A 21,385-nucleotide genomic window follows, 5' to 3' on the forward strand; every position below is an offset into this window, starting at 1 on the left:
AGAAATACAAAAGATCCTTCTATAACTGAAGCATAGAGTTTATACAGTCATCTAACTAGTTAAACACATTCTTTTTCACAACAAGAGTATAATTCTTCACTGCTTAAATGAATGCCATTACTGCACTCATACTTGAGTAGCAATTAATCTGAGGTACTAATATGCCCCTAACAGGTTGCATCTGGGGCCCCCCTTGACTTACCCTAGCTACACTACAGCACACTCACAAGCACGTGCACACATACGCAAATGTACATACACAGATGATGTTCTCACCAATTACAACAACCTTATTGGCTGTGTACTCCTCCTATGTGGTAATTCTGATCAAATGCGTGAAAAATGCATAAATAATGGTCACAATGATGTATTTAAGATCATTGCTGTCAGACACATATAGTGTATACATTGTACCACACAGACACACACACACACACACACACACACACACACACACACACACACACACACACACACACACACTCACTCACTCACTAATTATAGCCACTTTTTTGACTGTATACCTTTGATGACTAATCAAGATAAAATGACTGTGATAGAGTTTCATGTAATTTTAGCAAATTGTTCATTTCATATTAAAATATTTCTGACCCTGAAGTTATACCAAATGGCAGTCTCATAAAACAGTCTTCCCATTGCAGAAATAAAATTTCATGTCCTTTTAGCAAATTGCTCATTTCATATTGTAATATTCCTGGCACTAAAGTTATACCAAATGGCAGTCTCTTAAAACAGTCTTCCCATTGTAGAAATGAAGGCTGTCAGCTTTTGACTGTCTTTTTCTAAAAACATTTGCCAATACCCACCGGAAATGTTTGATGTGGAGAGCGCCTTGACACTGTCCATTTAGATTACAATGTCTTCTAATCTAGGTAGAATAAATCTCTATCTCATGACTGCATTATTAAGCTTTTTCACATGCTGCCATTCTCTTCTTGAGTGGGACCATTGGTGCTCACTGTTCCACTGGTTGACTTACACTTTCAATCAAACCATGTGACTGCTTTCATTTAAGTTCTGCTTATACAGTGGACAGTATAGGAAATGGCACTCTTCTCATTTTGGTTACTGTATGTGAGACAGCATCTGGCTTTAGGTTTATATTCACAGGTTCAGTTAAGCAGACTAACTTCACCAAACTCATCAATGCGGACTTTGTTTGTTCTAGTAATCAGCTGATTGAGCTGATTATTTTATGTATAGATCATCTAGCAAGTAAGCCAAAAAGTCCCTGTGGTGGATCCCTTGCATCAAGAAACTCTGTAACATGAGAAAAAAGTTTTCCTCTAATAAATAAGCTTAAATTCCCCACACACAAAAATTGACTTCAAAAGGAATGCCCAAGGACCCTTTTCAGGCACAACTTGAGCCTGATAGATAAACAAAATATCAACTCAAATACATTATATACTCATATGAGAAATGTAAAATGCCTTCTATAATCAAAACTTGCAAGGTACAATATGAACTGAGCATCTCTACAGCATCCAACAACTGCCTCAAAACATTCTTTAACTGCAATAGAAATCTTAGTAACAACAGTTAACACGACATTGAGCTCATCGCCAATGGCAACACCAACCCTTACCCTGAAGAAATCGCAAATAGATGAGCAGAAAAGTTTATCTCAAACTTCTTCCATCTCCCCCTAATTTTTTTCCCTTCCTCCATTCATTCAGTACCAAAACAACTCCTGGAAGCCTTCTCAAAAACTCAGACTGCTAGATGCATGGGTCCAGGTAGCACACTAGGTTATTTCCTCATCAGAGTCACCTCACAAAAGGTGTAGCTAGGATGGGGCAGAGGTGTCAGTCACATCAAGAATAAGTTATCAGGGGGCATGACAGGCAACTTAATACCATGCTATAGTGCAGCTCTGGGTCAAGCCTCTCCATATGTGGTGTGGCGCAGTACCAGCATTCATAAATGAAAGCCATTTATTTAGTTTACCTGTAGCAAGCCAATTATTACATTCATAGCAAGCAGTCTGCTACAGTTTTCACAAAAGACCCTGTGTTATTTTGATAGTTCTCACCTCAGAGGCTTTTTGGTCCTCAAATCATAGAGAGAAGACTTTTTTTTGTTTGTCAGCTTAGAGATGAGAGTATGCCAGATCAAGGAACTGCACAGGGCACTAGAATGCACAGCTATGGCTCTGCCCCTCTTAAACCTGGTAATTCACAGCCTCTCACTGGGGTATGTACATGAGGCATGCAAAACAGCTGTTGTGGTACCTGCCACAAAGGACATTCTGCCACGAACGCTTGCAACTATAGACCAATTAGCCTGAATAGTGTCACTTGTAACATAACTGAGCATATAATAATGAAACTTAGTAGTTTACTAGCCCTTGACCCAAATAAATCTGGCTTTGTGAAACAGATATCCTGTCTATTAAGTGGGTTTATTTGAGAAGGTCACAGAGGAAGTAAATGAAGACATGTTTGTGCACATCACCTACCTAGATCTGGCTAAAGTGTTTGATGCAAGCCCTTACTTTGGTATTATACATGAATTATCACAAATTAATATAAACCCATCTGTAACTCAAAGGATAATAAACTGGCTTATAGACAGAATCCACTCGGTCAGGGATTGTGGCACACTTTCCTGTAAGAGACTTTCACCAGAAGTATCATTCCTGATTCCATACTAACACTGCTACTTTTCAAAATCTATGTCACCATGCCAGAGCTAATGTCATAGGTCTCTGGTTGACTACATTTGCTGACTGGAAACTCAGAGGTATTGTTAGCTCACTTGAGGGTACCCATATCATCTACAAGGGTCTATTTCTCACTAACCCTGGGCCAGAACCATGGACTAATGTTAAATGAAACAAATTGTAATGGTGCACTCTGTTGGAAGCAAGAGCACCCGCGCACCTAACAAATTAACTCCAACACCCTAAAATATATATTTTAATTTACATTTTCTGCATTCCATTTTACATTTCTAAATGCTGTGTCCTCTCTCTCTGCATGGTTGACATTTTCTCTTTTGACATTCAGTAATTAAATGACCTAATTATTCTCATTATTAACATGCTTTTGGCTGTCCTTACTGGCATCTCTATACTGCTATAAACACAATACTTTGTAAATGCAGTATATTTTCATTTTCCATTTCAAAAAGTAAAATCAGTATATTTTCATTTTCCATTTTCAAAACAACTTCAGTTACCCGTACATACTTCTTTAATACATATAGTCTGATATCATTGCCATTCATTTCATTAGATCTACATTATGTGTGTACAATTTTGTTATTTGCATTCTTTAAGCTGTAACAAAACAATCATTCCATGGGTAACCGTGTTTCTTTTTTTCATAAATATAATAAAACATCTGTAATAGTGAAGAGGTTTTCAAAATTAACATCACAGTATATCTCTTTTCCTAAATGAATAAAAGATCTAATGTCCATAACTTTGAAACCCATTATTGAAACATTTTATCCCACATAAAATATCTATCAATTCCACAGTCTTCTTATTTGTACTTTTTATCACAGATCAGAATGTCTTCTTTATGATTTGTGGTGTCCTTTCTTTCTGGTTCTGGCGGCATGTATTAACTGTAAATATGCATACTTGTTTGCAACTCAGTAATATTCGCCAACAATTATGTCACTTCTTGATTAATGTTTTTTTCATCAGTTCTTCATCAGACGAAGGATCTCTGCTGTCATTTGTTTTGTTTGTTTGTTTGTTTTTTTTTCCAGTATACCATGCTTTCTATTGAAAGTTCCCCCAAAACAGACAACCCTGGTAAAGTCAGGTTGGGTATACCACCAACCACACAGGGGTAAAAAATAAAAATATTTTAATGAAAAATATAATAAAAAATAGTTGAGCACTTTCATCCCTAGTAGTGTGGGACTTTATCAGAACAAACAGCAGGTTCAAAAATCGTCTATTTAAACAACCAAAGACAGGAAACGCTTCCCGAATTAATTAAAATTTGTAATTTAAGTATACAAACATGCATTGCATTAATAAAGCAGTGAAATGTCATCATTAAAATATTTTTAACACCATTAATCAAAATAATAAATGAATAAAAAATGACTGTGCCATAAATAAACCAAAAACATAATAAACAGAGTCTATTACTATAAAAGTGACCATGCTCTATGAAGCATTACTATACAAGAATTGCTTTAAGTTTCAAATCACTAATAATAGAAATAGAATCAGTGAGACCGGACTTATCATTTGCATTGAGGCACAATTGCCATTACAGTTATTTATATTCTATCTATACCACAGGGTCCACCTCTAGGATTCCAAGGTACTTGTTCCAAAACAAAAAAATAAAAACGTTTTGTGTGTTACGCAAGCAGTCTTGTGCTTGTACAAGGCATTATTATCATTTTGCTTTTAACATCATAAAGATGTTTGTAGATTCTTCTACGGTGGGGTGTGTCCAGGTTTCCAACATAAAAGGCAAAGCAGGGATTACAGAACACTAAATAAATTATTCATGATGCATTGCAGTTATAACTTTGCTTAAACCGAAAAACAAAGTTGATGGTGGGTAAATCAATAACACCCCCTGATGTATAAAACTGCATTGCTGACAAGCTCCACACTTTCTAGTACCTAGGAGGCCACCACAGGGTGTGGAATAATGTTTTGGTGCTCTCTCTATTCTTTCCTTAATGTTGCTAGTCCTCTTAAAAGTAACATGAGGCACATTACCTACAACATCTGCAATTGCTGAATCACCCTCCAGTATTTTCCAGTTAGTCCTAAGTCCATAATAATGCCACTTGTAGGATAGTGCGTGTATGTTGTACCTTTAAGAAGCATTTCAAGGACATCATGTGCATATAAATAGCAAGCACATGCTAGCTTCAGTGCCATTTTGAGAGTGCAGCCAGAGAGTGATTATGTATGAGTGTGATACCAGTTTGTTTATAAGTTTATCTAAGTTAAAGTTATTAAGCCTCAATCCTGATGTGTTTGTATATAATAAAGATGCTTGAACAGGACCCGTAGATGTTTGTCTTTTTTATCCTGACCAGACAAATGACACCACTGTCCTGGGAATACCTAAAAACACATTCCTAGAAAAAATACATCTTTTCCCTCTTTCCATTATTACCACTAGTGGTTCCTTTAAGATTGTTAGGCATCCCATTACCCAAAATGGGAAGAAATTTGGAACCTCTTCCACTCAAAATTTCTTGATGAACATCTTATAATAAATAGTTCGCTATCCCCTTTCATGGAATGTGGACTTTAAATTCTGCATTTCAATAGCCAAATCAGCATTGTCCAAAATCATTTTAGCTAACCGGATAATTTGCCCCTTGACTAAACTGCATTTTTGCCTGTGGGGGTGCCCACTGTCAAAATGTAAAAAAAACTGTTGGAATATGTGGGCTTTTAAAGACCACATTTAAATTTCTTAGGTGCTCAATCCTTTTCCAACAAAACATCCAAATAGTTAATGTTATAAGCAGAAAACCTTTAAGTAAAGGACAAGAATGTGGTACTGCTGTTCAAGTAATCAATAAACTCCTTAAGTCCAAATTCACTGTCTTTCCAGAAGACAAAAATATCATTAGGGTATCTAAAATAGGCTGAAAATTTGTTGTCAAAGGCACAAGTCAAAATATAATTCTTTTCCCAGTAGCACATAACAATATCAGCATATGGGGAGCACACGTGTTTCCCATTGCTACACCACTTTTCTGTTTGTAATACTCTCCTTCAAAAAAGACAGAATTATTTCTCAAAACAAGGTCCATAAAATTACAAACCATAGAGACTCTGCCATTATCAAAAGTGCTCTGGGTGCTTACAAAATATGGAGCCACTCTAATCCCACCTCATGTGGTATACAAGAAAACAAATCTTTTACATCAATTGTAACCAAATACCACTCTTCATGGAAAAAATTCTTGCTTAATTTTAATAAAAAACTCCCATGAATATTTTAACTGAGCCCATTAATACAGGGATTGACAAAAAAGCAAAGAGTGGGTTTTGGAATTGGCAACTGCCACAGTGAGCCAGAAATCAAGGTCCAAATCACAGGGGCAGCTTGTGCAGGACTGCAGCCCCCCAGCTGTAAAAATGAAATGAAAAGAAAAGAAAAGTAAAAAAGAAACGTGAGTCCCAGAACTCCATGTGTGTAAAATGCCCCACCTAAATACACCTGGTGGCTAGAGAGAACTCATGAAATATACCTGGTAGCTAGACTCAAACCCTGTACCTTGGGACCAGGTCACAAGAGCTTGAATGCCCTACCCACCACCACTTGTGAAATGCTTGTCTCATATGTTTGTTCTTGTTAAATGTGTGGTTTTCTGGATTTTTAATTCACTACATAATAGCAGGCATTTGATTTTCAGACTTCATATTCTTCAGAAAGTACATGGTAACACAAAACATTTTATTCTAGCAATTTTCTGTTTGTACGATCAATATTTGAAATTTGTCCCTATTTTGGGGGCTGTATTCCCCCATTATTGGCTTTGTCTAGGTTTTTTGTGCAAAGAGGTTGAGAGCTATGGTGAGAACTGAATTCACTGAATATGTTTGGGAGCTCTATTCCCCCATTATTGGCTTTGCTAGGTGTTTTGTGCTAAGAGGTTGAGAGCTATGGTGAGAACTGAATTCACTAAATGATAACCATTTAAGTTTCAGTCTACATGTCATTCAAGAAACAGCTGATTTGGCATAGCAGTATGTTGCTCTGACTGTAGTGCATAAAGTCCAGGGTTGAAGACTTGGCAGTGGAATGCATGGTGGTAACACAGCATTTTATTCTAGCAACTTTCCAGGATTATACAAGCAATGTTTAAAATGTGTCCCTAATTTTGGAGCTTCCCCCCTCAAATAAATGTTGGCTTTTTCCAGATTTCTTGTGCTTCAAAGTTGAGAGATACAGACAGCTGAGTGTCGAGTGGATTTTACAAGGAGCTGAGAGCTTGAAGAGAAGTTTAATGCTGTTTATGCTGAGTCAGTTTGCATTGTTAATAGCACAACAGGTAGTGTATTTGTGTTTGATACAGAAGGCTGTGGGTTCTACTCCCACAATATATAGATGCATTGCTGATACAGTACTATGCTGTACTTTTAAAGGGGGTGGATGCAGCAGTCCTGAGAATGTCCTCTTTGGCAGAAATACCTAGTAACGATGAACCTGTTATCAGTTTGCCATCCATTCCCTATTGCAATACTGCTAGCTTATCATTTTTTTAATGTAACATAGGCAATTTATTCTTCAACGGCAACAGACACTTTATTTGTAGATGAAACAATGAAATATAAAGTTGTTTGGCAGAAGCAACCTCTTCATTAGTTACAGATCACTTTAATGTGGAATTATTTAGATGACTTTTACTTCTGCGGAGATTGTGCATATTTACTGATACTGGTGGACTGTAGAAGTTTGAGTAGACTTTTATGATGGAAATACTCTGAACTGGGCAGTTTTGTCATTATTGGTGCATGCATTTTGCTTAATTGTTTACTGGAAAAATGTTCAAAACAATAAATTTATAATGCCCTCTAACAGCTGTACTGTATTATACAAGGAATATAATTTAATACAATCAGGAAGGTGTATCAAAGAACACGTGTATATTTCCTGTGCAAGGGGCCTATGATTTGAAAACATCCTAAAGTTAATCTTTATCTGGACAGATGTATTTTCTTTGAATGTGGGTTTCAATGCTGTTTCAATGAATGTGAGTTTCAAGGGCAGAGAAGTTTTAATGCTTAGTCTGCTTTCATTGTGAGACTCATTGCTTTGTTTAGCAGCTGTCTATTAGTGTTTGTGCTGTAAAATGTAAAATAAAACTTTGTTTGTTTATGTCTTTTGGCTTTTCCCAGTTAGGGGTCGCCACAGTGGAACTCCGGTCCACTAATGATTGGTAGTTGATTTTTACATGCCGAGTTACCAGCTCTGATGCACAACCTTCAACGAAGGTATGCCCATTCATGCATGTCTCCACGTAGAAGATGCTCTAGCTGAGAATCGAACCGGACAGCGTCTTACTGTGGGGCGACAATTTAAATGAAATCCAAATCATCATAGAAGTAAAGCAGTATGCATATTACAGTCGTTATGGTAAATGGAGTGAAACAGCCAAGTAATGGGACATTGGAATAGCTGTAGGGCAGAGGCCCCATTCGACCATGATTTTGTGAAGAGGGGGAAGGGCGGCAAACTCAGACAGCCCCGACTGAACTATACCTCTTAACTGTCCAGATTTTTGCAGAATGAATAGAGTTTTGCTTCTTATTTTTGGTTTGTTCCTCATAAAATTTGTGGTTTTCTGGAAAATCATTTAGGAATGAAGTCACTAAATAATGACAAACATTGAGTTTCAGACTTCATACTCTTCAGAAAAATGCATGCTAAAGCAAGACCTGCTGTTCTGTCGACTGACTAAGTTTATACAAGAGCAATTTTTAGTACTTTTTGTATGTTACCCAATATGTTTGGCCTTGTCCAGTTTTCCTGCATTAAGAGGATGAGAGGTATGCACAAATAAATCACTTTATAGAATTAGGTATATCCAAACCTCTCAACTGTCCCTGATTTTGGCTCAGAATGTTGCTCTCTCCCTAATAATCCCTCTGCAAAATGGCAAACTTGGAAGAAAATGTGGAGGGTTTACAATTAATATATAATTGTAATGATCAGAGTTATAGATTACTTTTAATTTTAGAAATACATGTAGATTCTCTTATTTTGTCAGCTGCTCAAGTTAACAGTGCTAATATTAAAAAAGGGTCCCTTCTTTGACAGGTTCCCAGCTGTATTGTGTGGCTATTTTATATTTTTGCATCACATCTTTGGTCTGTTTTTCATAAAATTGTGTTTTTCTGTCAAATTAGTGGCAAATCATTAAAGATTGAAGTTAGAAAATAATGACAGACATTTGAGTTTCAGATTTCATACCCTTCAGAAAATTCATACTAATGCAAGACCTACTATTCTATCTTTCTAAGTTTATAAGAGCAATATTTAAAAATTGTCCTTATTTTGGGGCCTTTGTCCCACTTCTGTTTACGGCTTTATCCCGATTTCTTGCTCTGAGGCTGAGAAGTATGACAAATGTGTCAGGGCCATCACGGTCAGCCAGAAACATTTAAAAATGTGACATACTTGTAGTAACTCTGGATATGTCCAAGCAAGGCAAGGAGCAGTGTAAGTGTGCAGAGTATCTCCCCATCCAAGGTAGACACAAGTACTACAGTGGCTTTTCATCTGTCCTTGATTTTGCAGAATGTTCTGTTTTTCTGTCATATTGTTATATTGTTGATTTATGCTTCTTCTTATTCAGAAAATGCATGTCGTTGTAGTGCCTTTTGCTCTGTGTTAAATTAGCAATGCTTTAATGACCATCAGGTAAGCTTGTCTGAGACTGTAAGATGCAAGTAAGCTTTAATATGCATATTATTAAAGAATAAATAACACTGAAAGCCTTTTTGTTGTTGCCATGCAGAGAATATTTACATAACTAGATAGCGTATAAGCCTTAGGTATTGAAATGCATATGACAGTATTTGTAATAAAGGACAGGATTACAGTATTTTCAGAAGCTCATTATATTTGTTGGAAATTTGCAGACATCTTTGCAGGCTTTATCCGTAAACCAAACAGAATGCCAATCTATCATGTGTGGTCCATAACCTGTGCAGTAATCCTTTAAGCAATTTATCTTGAGCTTGTTTCTTGTTTGATGTTAATTTTTTGACTTTGATCATGTTTTCCCTATGAAACAAGTATATAATTGTTGTCAGGCAGCAGGTCTTTTTTTGGATAAGAAACATTTTTACAAGTTGGGATATTGCTACTTTCAGCATGTTACTTGGTACTTTTATAAAGCTGAATATAAATTATAATTAGAACTGCAGTGCAAGGAGAAGTGGTTTGAGTTGAGTGCTGCTTGCTTTTTATACTTGATTTTGACTGGCATTCCAGTATTGTACTTAAAAAGTAATTTATTTTTTAATGCCTCACTACATTTTTGTTTCCATCTAGATATTAAGTAAACTGTCATGTAGCCAATGCATTGAAATATTTTTTCTTCTACAATTCATTTTGTCTTGATTGGACTCTCATAATGACAGTTTGGCAGTGGTACCCAGGGCAGTACATTTAATTAAAGCCCCAGTTTTTGCAGTTTTTAGCATAGCCCCACCCTTTTCTAGCTGACCATACCCCTTTCATTGGCCCCACCCATTCAGCTGTCTCCTGCAGCCCCCCTTTGATTTGAAGTCACCAGCCGCCACTGCAGTGGATATAAAAAGTTTACACACCCCTGTCTCTGCGAGCCATGGCTTTTGCTGTGGCAGGAAACTGAGTAAATGTCAACAAAATCCTACTAGGACAGCTGAACTTTATTTGGGGTTAATCATAGTCTCTTTAATTAATGGCAGGTGTGTACCCAAGAAGACTGAATGCTGTAATTAAAAGTATTAGTTTAAGGGTGTGCACAATTATGCAACCAGCATATTTTACATTTTTTATTTTTTATATTTTTCCCCTTTTAGATTTGTTTGTTTTTCAACTGAATTGTACAGGTTATAGGTTACATTAAAGGTGGGAAAAGTTTTGAAATTATTTATTGTGCTCTCACTTTTTATATCACAAAAATCTGGCATTTTAACAGGGATGTGTAAACTTTTTATATCCACTGTATGTGTGTGTGTGTGTGTGTGTGTGTGTGTGTGTGTGTGTGTGTGTGTGTGTGTGTGTGTGTGTGTGTGTTAATGCTTATACATATTCCATGTTTCTGTGATTTCTTTATCACATTCCTCAGTCGCTATTCGGAAATATATTCCCTCGCCACAGGTTCAGCTCTGGCCACAATTGGGTTTTTTAATTATCAGCTGTTGTCACATGACTATTTCACTTTGTTAATTTTTAATGAGACTAAAGTTATGTTATGTGCTGAAGGAAGACAGAGGGTGGCTTGGTGCAGTCATGGAAATCGTGTTTCTGAATCGCAGGATAAGTTTTTACATACCTTAAAGTTGTAGAGAACATTTGGTTATATAAGAACCTAAGTGACAAGATTATGTTGTATTTAGTCTATTTCTGTTCAGAACAACTTAGTCATGCTTATCAAATGGTTGTTAAAAGTCCATTATAAATTTTGTGGATTATGTGTCTGTTATGACATCTATCTACAAAGAGCTTTGGTCACAGATTATAAGTAAGTGACAAATCTAACTGTAGTTTCAAACTTATTAGTTTTTTAGTATATTCCAGTAACTCACTCCTAACTTTCTGATCAGTCTTTTCTTTCACTGCTTTAACTAAACTAGTCTCATAACCCCCTTTGTTTATAGTTTGTGTCAAGTGTTGGGAAAATTAGCATAATAATTGTTAGAGGAACATATTCTTGTTAACTGTAAGGAAGTGTGAAAAAAGGAATAGTGTTTATAATATATCTGGGGTGCATATTGTTAGCTTCTAGCAAGCAATTTTTATGGAATGGTTTCCTAAATAATGATGGGGCTATGGTACCATCTTAATCTTTAGTCACCTGCACATCTAAGAAGGCCAAAGTTTTCTGATGACAGTCAATGCTAAAAGTTATGCCCCACTTATTACGGTTTAAATAATGCACTGAAGAAAAATAAGATTTGATGTCCATACGAGGCAACAATCCTCCAAATATTTGCGCAACTCATTAATGGTGCAGATATAGATATTGTTGCTTGTATCATGAATAAGTTTTTCCTCTACATATGCCATAAATAGATACAAATGAAGCACCTAGAGCTCTCCCCTTCATTTTCAAAAAACAATTAATCTGATTTTGTCAATCTTTATTCATTCTTGATGAATGGGACTCTGTTCTGACCCCTCAGATCTCATCTGCCGCTCTGATAACAAGACGCGTCAGCTAATACTCTCCAGCTAAGTACTTTAATTTGTTCTGTTTTTCTATATACTTTCTCTATATTATACTGGCCAAATGTCAACATGGCTTCAGACCATTCCACAGTACAACTGCTCTCCTATCCTTCACTGACTGCATCAATAATAACCGTAATAATAATCTTCTCTCTTCAGCACTTTTCATCAACCTTTCAAAAGCATTCAATGTGGTCAATCACCATCTACTTATTAATATACTAAAATCCTTTTCTCTGGATACAATGACTATAAAATGGTTCCAGTCCTACCTGGACAATAGGCAACAGGCAGTGCTATGGGACAACAACCAATCATCCTATCTCCCCGTTACCCTAGGTGTTCCTCAGGGCTTTATATTGGGCCCCCTCCTATTCTCATTATTTATCAATGACCTTAACCTAGCTATTCCTCCAGCTAACTGTGTACAATACACAGATGATTCGACAATAATCTGCTATGCTAAATCTCAATCCTAACTGCAGACTCTAACTCAGAAAATGTTTAATATAACAGAAAATGGGTTTCTACAATGCTGCCTCCTCCTGAACCCCCAAAAAACTAAACTCCTCCTCCTCTTCACTCCTACCCGTAAGTCACTCCCATTGAATTTTTCATTCTTATCCAGTAATGGTATCCTCATATCCCCTAATCCAACAACTAAACTTCTAGGGGTAACCATTGATAACAACCTGAACTTTGAAACCCACATCAACAATACCATAAAAACTGTCAACAGGAAACTAGGCTCCCTTTATAGGATTAAACCCTTTCTCTCCCTACTAGCCAGAAGCACTATTGCCCATTCCCACCTTATCTCTACACTTCTCTATGCTTCTACAATATATACTAACTTGTCAAAAAATAACCTTAACACGCTAGCCAACTCATACAATAGCATTGCAAGATTTGCTACTGCTTCCCCCTTCAGGACCCATCACTGCTATAACCTGAAACAGTTATGTTGGTTAGAGCTTCAGAATCAGATTCATTTTAACCAACTCATCATTGCCCATAAGACCCTCTTCCAACCTACCAATACCCCAATACTGTCTAACCTCATTACCCAATATAAAAACCTTAAGACTTTACGTTCATCTAATAAACTACTTGTATCAACATGTAAATCTAACAACATGGCAGGTGATGCTCTGTTCTCTAATGCAGTTGGAAAATATTGGAACCAACTCCCTCGTGAGCTTACATCACTGTCTTCTATTACACTTTTTAAGCACAATCTGAAACTCTATCTTAAAACCCATTGGTTATGTCCCTGTACAAATCCAGACTAATCTCTTTTACTCTCACTACAGGCCTAATACCTGCTCTGTCTGTGTCTTTCTCTATCAATGCCTATCCTTGACAAAGATATATCTTATACTAATAGAGATAATTTAACATACCTAGTTCAGGTCTTCTGTATATATAGTCTAAATATCTTACCTAAGGCTTGCAACAAGATTTGTATAAACTGTGATCATTTTTGAACTGTTGAAACTTGAAGTATGTATCTGTATAACAACTAGTTACTAGTAAACTCTTTTTGTATATAAAGTCTAAAATATCTTATTAATGCTTGAAACAAGATTTTGTATAAACTGTGCAAACTTCTAAACTGTTGAAATTTGTAGTATTTATCTGTATACCAACTAGTTACCAGAATGTTTTTAGTATAGTAATCTCTTGGAGCTTATCTCCCAGGGACTCTACTGAAAATGGACATATATCCAGTTAGACTATCCCAGACAACAAATGTAAAATTAAATATATTATAGAACACTTTATTTCCCCTTTCTATTGTATTATTTAGTGTGGTGTGTTTGCATCTAAATCAACTCTACCCTTTTTACCTAACGGTATTCTTATTACCACCATTTGTAATTTTCCTTCCCTTTTACCTCTCGGTAATCTCTTTGATGCGTTGCTGGTATTTTGTCTTTCTGATTACTTTTATAGGTATTTGTTCCTACCGTTGTTGGTAGGTTTTGCTTTCTTGTCCTTTTGAGTGTTAGTGTATGTGTGTGTTTTCTTTAAAATGGTGGAGAAGCAAAAAAGACACATCTGGGTTTAAACAGTGCCAAGATTATGGAAGAAAGATGCCCAACTCTGATGGGCATCTTTCATGTGTATATTGCTTGGGTGAACCCCATCTAGAAACTAATTGTAAGATCGGCCAAGGTTTTAGTTCTAAAACCTTGGCAGAGTGCAGAAATACATTGATTGTAAAGGGGTTATTAAAATCCTCATTTGAGGAAGCCCTCTCTAAGCCAGAGTCTTCTAAATTCGAACAGAAAAAGACAAGCCATTCAGTGCCAAACTCACCATCGGCACCAGACTCCAAAAGGCATAAGTCTCTGGTTCCTTCACTCTGGAACTGAAGAGTAAGATCCCAAAACTTGTAAAACAGCCTTCAGCACCAATAGTCATGACCTCCTCAGTACCGATAGTTTCTGCACCAATCTTGACAACCTTGACACCAACAGCCTCATCGGCACCGACCTTGACAGTCTCAGCACTGACAATTTCATCAGTGCCAGCATCTATACCTCCCACTCAATTCCAACTTCTCCATCTACTCTGTAGCATACAGTGCTATCAAGCATTCACACCTCCTAGAACAAGATACTCCCCTTCTGTAGATCCCTTTTTGGTCAACTCCCCAGTCAATTTGTGGATAGGCCTGAGTCTCCCTTAGGGATGTCTATCTAATCAACCAGAAGTCTTTCTGAGATAGACATGGTGAGATTAGTGGATCAGCTTTTGGCAGCCAGGGGTCTTCCTGCACCAGCTCAGACCTCCATCACTCTTGGAGTTGAGATCTATTTTCCCAGGACTCCTACTTATCTTCCTCCTTTGACCTCCCTTTTAGGTTTGGAGCCCAGCACTTCAATTACTGCAGTTCCAGCTGTTACGGTGCTGACAGAAGCTCCTTCTGCAGTTTGGAGGGCTCCTGTACAGTACCAGTTGTATGTTCGAGGTCGTCCTTGCTTCTTGGAACCATGGCACTTTCAGACTCTTCCCCAGCTCCTGTTTTGGAGGGTGGTCTTCCGGAATGGGGTGTGACCCCTGTTCCAAGGTTATCTGTCTTGGTTCCAGGCTTCCATCCCTCTTCAGGGGGGCCTGCCTTCCAGATCATGGAGAGAGCTTTAGCCACAGCAGGCTCTCAGCTGACCCCTTCTACTTTTGAGTAGCTGTCACCATCTCTCATATCGGAACAGCAGGCACCAAAATGGCAAGATATCCCTGTTCAGGGCCCCTCTTATTTGGAATAGAACTTAGAGATTCCCACTGAGGAACCACCCCATAAGAAGACTTGCAAGAGGAAGCATCTAGATTCTCCAGAAGAATCTGTCATAGAAGACACAGACTACTGTGAAGGGGAGGGTTCCCCCTGATCACCCGCTGAAGATATCTCATTTGGAAACATCTTGGAAATCTTGAAATAGAGGGGTGATTGGAAGTCCACAAACCCATCCTCAAAGGAATCTGTGTTCTTGCAGGCTTTCAGTGCTCTCCCATCTACTTCCTGGGTGACCCCACTTGCTGACGACATTAATAAGCTTAACACACAGTGGGCATGGAAGGCTCCTGATTCCATAGAGCCAATTCCCTGGAGGCCAGACAAAATCTTATCAGCTCCAGAAGACCAACCACACTGGGGAAAGGGTTTAGCAGTAGATACCATGGTGGTGGTGGCGGCCACCAAAAAGGAACTTGCCGAGGAGAGTTCCACTGTCCACTCTCCTAACCGAGAGTCTCAGATGATGGGCAGGTTTGGGAAACAGGCCTTTGTATCATCGGCCTTCACTCTTAGGTCTTTGAATTTCATGGCACACTTTACTAAACTCCAAAGGGATCTGATAAAGGAGTTATCAGATACCCTTGCCAGAGCTGTGTCTGATGAGGTGTGGGATAAAGTTGCCTCTCAGCTTTCCACCTTGCAGTCTATATCAAACTCGTCTACTCTGCTAATTGCTCATGCCACTGATGGAATGACTAGGGCAGCGGGTTGTTGCCATAAGGTGCCATGCCTGTATGTACTTGTTTGACTTTGTGGAACCTTTCAAGTCTTCCTTCATCAATGCTCCTATGGACAAATCTTCTTTGTTTGGCCCCAAAGTCAGAGACACACTAGCCAGGTGTGAAAAAGAAGGAAAGACCCTTTCTGCCATGGGCATTCATTTCTCTACTCCTCAGGGATCCTACTCTAGGAATCTGAGGAGTGGAAGAATGTGGTTCAAAAAGTCCCAAGGGCCTTTTCAAGACACACGTGCTGAATACTCCCCTTGGGGCAGAGGGGGGAGTTCAAGTGAAAGATGCCCTCCCCATGCAGAGGATGTTTGTGAAATCAGGGCTCCAGAGATTCCTTCTTTGGGCAGCCCTACCAGTGCTCCTGAATGAAAGCCTGATTGTTTACCTCTGGAAGCAGTCAGGGGAAAATTTTCACTGCACCAGACAGCCTGGCTATTGATAACTTTGGATACTTGGGTGCAGAGAATTATCACCAGAGGTTACTAAATTCCCTTTACACTCTTTCTAAAGACCCCAAAAAGAGTCACTGATGTTCCACCCAGTCAGAGGGAACAAACACCTGTAGAGATTCAGAAGCTGCTAGAAAAAAAGAGTCATCTAACAAGTCCCACCAGACCAAAGAGGATCAGTTTTATTCAAGATTCTTTTTAGTGCTGAAAAAGACAGGGGACTGGGGACAAAGTTTAGATCTTGGCATTCTGAACAATTTCATTCACCAAACAAAATTCTGGATAGTCACAGTTTAGTCTATCCTTCCCTTTTTAGAGGAGAACAATTGGATGTGCCCTATAGACCTTCAGGACACATATCACCACATAAAGATGAACAAATGTTCCAGAAGGTTGCTCCACTTCCGACTGGGATCCAGTCATTTCCAATTCAGAGTGCTGCCCTTCAGTCTCACCACAGCCCCCATGGTGTTCACCAAATACATGGCAGCAGTAATAGCTCACTTGAAGCTACGTGGATTCCAAGTGTTTCCATACCCAGATGACTGGCTCCTCACCACCCCAACCAGGCATGTACTGCTTCAAACCACAGACTTCATACTGAACCTTCTCCAGTCTTTGGGAATTACAACCAACAGAGAGACATCACAGTTGACTCCAACACAAGACCTAGTATTTATAGGAGCACACCTCAATACTTTTTTTGTGTAGCCTCTCTTCCTCTACACAGATTACAGAAATTAAGGTCACAAGTACAGCTAATCATTTCCAAAAACAAGGTTCCTGCTTTTCTCATTCAGCAGGCTCTGGGATCTATGCCATCCACCATAACTTTAGTGTTCCTTGCAAGGTATCACATGAGGCTGCTTCAATGGCTCTTAGTGGTGCAATGGTCGATACTGACACAGCCAATATCTTATCTGATATTGATAGCAAGTCACTGCAAGAAGGATCTATCCTTGTGGATTAAGTCACAGGAAAATCTATGGGGCTGCACCTTCATCTGTCCAGCCACCATAACTTTAGGGTCCCTCGCAAGGTATCACATGAGGCTGCTTCAATGGCTGTTAGTGGTGCAATGGTCAATACTGACACAGACAATATCTTATCTGATATTGATAACAAGTCACTGCAAGAAGGATCTATCCTGGTGGAGTTTGTCACAGGAAAATCTATGGGGCTACACCTTCACTCCTTCTCCACCCACCGCCATAGTGACCATGGATGCTTTACAGATTGGGGGGGGGGCATTTTCTGGGAAGAACAGTTCAGGGCACTTGGTCCCCACGAGGCCAATTTGTACATCAGTGTCCTAGAGTTGAGGGCGGTGTTTCTAGCATTGCAAGCATTTCAGTCTGCCTTCCTTCAGGGATGGTTGCAATCCAGTCAGACAACATGTCAGTAGTCTGATACATCAACAAACAAGGTGGAACCAGATCCTACCCCCTGTGTCAGGAAGCTCTCAGGATATGGCAATGGGCTATCACTTCCAACCACTTTCTAATAGCAATGCATATCCCGGGAAGCTCCAATGTGATAGTAGGCAAACTAAGCAGATGCATCCTCCTGCCTCACGAGTGGTCTCTCAATCCCAAGGTGGTGATAACATTTTTTTGTTGCTGGAGCCAGCCTTGCTGCAATCTTTTTGCCTTCTCAATAAACAACAAATGCAGCAGCTACTTTGCCTTAATTCCCCACTGGGGGAGTCCCCAAGAGATGCACTCCTCCATGATTGGCCCCCAGGACTACTTTATGCCTTCCCTCCATGCCTCTCATTCCTCTATTCTTGAAGAGAGCCTAAAGATTGAGAAGCAAAGTGATCCTCATTGCACCCTATTGGCCCATCAAGTCTGGTTCCCCTTCCTTTGGCATCACCTGATTCACCGTCCTTGGATTCTGGACCCAGTTCCGGACCTGCTGTCTCACCTGCAGGATTGGTGCATCCCAACCTTCACTATCTCAAGTTGACAGTTTTGTATCTCCAATTACATTAATTCCCAGGCAGAGCAAATTACCTTCCCCAGTATAAAAAATCCTTCTGGTTTCTCATAAACCACCCACCAGGAAACTCTATCTTAGCAAATCGAAGAAATTCTCAATCTGGGCCCGTATAAATAATTTAGATCCCTTTTCAGCCCTGATTGACAAGGTCTTGGACTTTCTGGCTTCTCTTTTTTGAACTAAGAGCTTCTGCTTCCACCATCAAAGTCCAATTAGCAGCCATTTCCAACTTCCACAATGGATTTGATGATCATACCTTGATTTCCCATCGTTTATGTAAAACCTTTCTTAAAGGCAATGTCAGAAGTGTAACTCATTTTATATAGGAAAGACAGAACGATACGTGAATGGGTCAGGGAACATTTATACGCCATTCATAGAGAAGACGAATGTAATGCATTAGATAAGCATACGATAAATAATGATTTCACTCATACGTTTGTCTTCCTAGTAATACAGCTTATAATAAACAACATGAGATTAGGGAATATCAGGAATCACACTGAGAAAGAAGAAAATAAATGGATTTTGATTTTGATTTATTTTTCAAGTCTAGGTGCTTAGGATTTCCCTCTCCCTTCCCCCCTTGGCTTACCTGGTGTGACTCAGATTGAATTCTACAGTTCCCTACAAAACGGTGTCTACAGGACTGCAATCAGTTTCTCTCAGCATTTAAACAGATTGAACTCTACAGTTTCCTACAAAACGGTGTCTACAGGACTGCAATCAGTTTCTCTAAGCATTTAAACAGATTGAACTCTACAGTTTCCTACAAAATGGTGTCTACAGGACTGCAATCAGTTTCTCTCAGCATTTAAACAGATTGAACTCTACAGTTTCCTACAAAACGGTGTCTACAGGACCACAATCAGTTTCTCTCAGCATTTAAATAGATTGAACTCTACAGTTCCCTACAAAATGGTGTCTACAGGACTGCAATCAGTTTCTCTCAACATTTAAACAGATTGAACTCTACAGTTCCCTACAAAACAGTGTCTACAGGACTGCAATTAGTTTCTCTCAGCATTTAAACAGATTGAACTCTACAGTTCCCTACAAAATGGTGTCTACAGGACTGCAATCAGTTTCTCTCAACATTGAAACAGATTGAACTCTACAGTTCCCTACAAAACGGTGTCTACAGGACTGCAATCAGTTTCTCTCAGCATTTAAACAGATTGAACTCTACAGTTTCCTACAAAACGGTGTCTACAGGACTGCAATCAGTTTCTCTAAGCATTTAAACAGATTGAACTCTACAGTTCCCTACAAAATGGTGTCTACAGGACTGCAATCAGTTTCTCTCAACATTGAAACAGATTGAACTCTACAGTTCCCTACAAAACGGTGTCTACAGGACTGCAATCAGTTTCTCTCAACATTTAAACAGATTGAACTCTATAGTTCCCTACAAAACGGTGTCTACAGGACTGCAATCTATTTCTCTCAGCATTTAAACAGATTGAACTCTACAGTGCCTTACTAAAGGGTGTCTACAGGACTGCAATCAGTTTCTCTCAGCATTTAAACAGAGTAGGTTGCACACAAAAAGCATTTGTTAAGCTTTCACTTACAGTGCTGTGTAATTATGCAGGTCAACATATTGGTCAGCCATAGGGCTCTTTTATTTTTTCTACTTGAGTGTTTGCCTCCTTCCCCTGTAACTTAAGTAAACTGACTCTTACATTAAGAGCTATAATACTTGCCTTATAGCTTTAGGACACCTTAGGAAACCTTGTAAACTGCAACAGCCTGACATTTAAACAAGTAACCCTTGTAAAAATTCCCAAACATTGTATACTGTTGGTCTGTCTTTCCTGCTAAACATAAGTGAAATTACAGTGCTGAGTGCAAGTAACATTAAAATTAAAGTACTGAGTGCAAATAACACAGTGCTGAGTGCAGATTTTAGGCCCTTACATTCAACTTACCTCTGGTGTGGTGTCTTGAGTCAATCAGGGTATTCCCTGTAACCACTCCTACTGCCTTCTCTTTTCTCCCACCCCCTCTTTCCTCAAACAGGTTAAACTGCTACAATTCAGTATAGGCATCATTTTCAAATCTAGGTGCTTAGAATTTCCCTCTCTCTTCCGTCCTTGGCTGACCTGGTGTGACTCAGAGTAAGTTTCTTCATTGTATGGAGTTTTTTGTGTAACTGAATGACCTGCTGCTAAATTCTGATTCTGCACAGACTGCTCTATTTTATTTAGAGGCTCTATAAGTAGCTAGTGACTTTACTGAATTTCTGTGGTAATATTTGTGTTTAAACTGAACCTGTACCTACAGAAAGTGTATAATCAGAGCTCCTACTTGCTGCATGTGTTTTTAATGTTTAAATTGCACACACACATTGAAGAAGTGTTTTTATGACTTGAATAACTTGGGCTAGCTATACCTGAAGTGATTTTATTTGCAATTTTCCAGTTGTACAATTGTGAACAATTGATTTAGTTTGCCTCCTTCCCCTGTAACTTAAGTAAACTGACTCTTACGTTAAGAGCTATAATACTTACCTTATAGCTTTAGGACACCTTAGGAAACCTTGTAAACTGCAACAGCCCTGCTACATTCACCCTCGCTATGCTCGGGCTCTCTTCGCTTCTCTCCCTGCCCCCAATTCTCTCCCACCCCCAGTACCTCTAAATTTATAGTACTATAGCCACTCCCCCACTTTCTAGATCCTACCTCCTTTCATCTGGGATAATTCCACCCACCCCCATTCTTCTACCTACATTTTAATAGCATCTATTAGCTTTCATCTGGCATTCTCCCATCCCCCTTCCAGTACCTTTACCTCAACACTCTATCTTCTGGTGTTGCATCACCAGGTAAAACAGTTCCTTAACTCACTAGCTGAATCACAAATAATGATATACTCCTCTTTACTACCCCTCTTGTTCGCACCATACCTCCTTACGTTGTATGAAAACCAGTTTCTCACGGGATTTCAGGTCCCAAAAAACCATACTATCACCCCAGCTGTAAATC

This window comes from Protopterus annectens, chromosome 2.part2 (genome assembly GCF_019279795.1).
Source record: "Protopterus annectens isolate FY-2018-M chromosome 2.part2, PAN1.0, whole genome shotgun sequence".
NCBI lineage: Eukaryota > Metazoa > Chordata > Ceratodontiformes > Protopteridae > Protopterus > Protopterus annectens.